Below are 1882 nucleotides of genomic sequence, written 5' to 3' on the forward strand. Positions count from 1 at the left end.
TTTGCTGTTTTATTTCTGAATTTTCCAAATGTTTTAACTTTCATCTTAAATAGTCTTTGTAAAAAAAAAAAATCTCATAATATTAGGACTTTAAAAAAATAAAAATGTTCTTTAATATTTCAACAGTATACTATTAAAATGGTGCCTTGCGATTGGCTGGCAACCAGTCCAGGGTGTGCCCCGCCCCTCGCCCAAAGACAGCTGGGGTAGGCTCCAGCACACCCGCCACCCTAGTGAGGACAAGCGTTATAGAAAGTGGATGGATGGACTGCTAAAATGATATTTTTTACCTCATAATATTACAAGTTTATTCTTGTAAAATTACAGCTGTTTTTGTATTTCTTCTGAAGTTTTAAATCTTCCAGCTATTTCAACTTTCTTGTATATTTGCTTCTCATGATTAAGACTTTATTGCCATAATATTTTGACTTTATTCTCATAATATCATAACTTTTTACTCAAACAAATTTTTCAGAAATTACACCTTTATTTATTTATTTTTTTCCCATGACACTACGACTTTAAAAAAAAAGCCTCTTTTTAATATTTCAACTTTATGCTACTAAAGTAACTTTATTTTTTTCCAAAAAATGAAACATTTTTCTCGTTCCATTCAAACTTTTTCAAGCTTCAGACTGATATCATGTCACATTTAGGGGGTACGGTGCGAAGCGAGTTGAGAGGAAAGCCGGACTTGCGTATTCAGCAAAGGTAGCTGTGATATAGGCTAAGCTCATAGCCTGGCTGGACCAGGTTATGTCCAGGCTTTCAGCTGAAAATCAGCTGTGAAAGTGCAAATGTTTCACTGTTTAACTAATTCGGAGATGGCGTCACCATTTATTTAGGTTCCCGAGGAGACATGGAAGCAATTGATGATATTATACCACAAAAAATGAGTATGTAATTATAATGGAGTGTTATGAGGAGTTCCCAAAAGATGATGACTGCTAATACAGCGAGGGAGGACTGCTGGCCTGCCAGCATGCAGTGTGTGAATACACAAGTTAACACTGATTATTGTAAAAGCTATACACTACTAGTCTTTTCATTTATCAACGCTCAGCATTGCACAACTTCGACATACACACACTTATCCATTTAAAAAATAAATACATTGGAGCAACTTCCGTTTTTGATTGCATAGGTTCATCAAATATTTGAACCTGTGTATCTCGCTGTGACCACTAGATGGCAGTGTTGCGTTTGACGTGTTTTGTGGCGACCTTTTTTTTCCTTTTATAATAAAACAAGTGTTTTAATGCGGTTGATTGATGCCTCGACGTGTTTATTCCTCCAGCAAATATTGTTATATAAGAAGATTGAAAAAATCTATCTCATCATTTGAAAATCTAATTCACTTATAGATGGCCAATATCATCATCAATTAATTTATTTTTCATGTCCCCTCGAAACAGTACTACTGCGAAACAGTAGCACTTGCATAGCTGATTTTAAGAAGAAAGCCCGGACATAACCTACGAGTTTAGCTTCGCTAAATATCCCCTTATTCTGTTCCCATACACTTCCTACATTCTCCGTTTGCGGCCCTGAAGGGCTGATAGAGTTATGACGTCAGGGTAAATACGAGATCACGTGACGCAAACATGACGTGTGGGGAGTCTAGCATCGGGTCGTAAAACCTGACGACACACCTTCTGGCTCCGTAGCATTGAATGTCACTCGCAAAAAAAAAAAAAGTAACGTCACTCGCAAATCCCATCTATCCTTTCGCTTCATCAAACGTAACACACTTTAATTTATTTTATCATTTACACACTTTAATATGTTAAAAAGTAGATTATTAACAAAAACATTGTATTCATAATCGCACCACCTCAAACGCGACATGGTGATGCGTTACGAGAGTGACTTGACCCGGAAG

The sequence above is a fragment of the Dunckerocampus dactyliophorus genome, chromosome 13, assembly GCF_027744805.1.
Source record: "Dunckerocampus dactyliophorus isolate RoL2022-P2 chromosome 13, RoL_Ddac_1.1, whole genome shotgun sequence".
NCBI lineage: Eukaryota > Metazoa > Chordata > Actinopteri > Syngnathiformes > Syngnathidae > Dunckerocampus > Dunckerocampus dactyliophorus.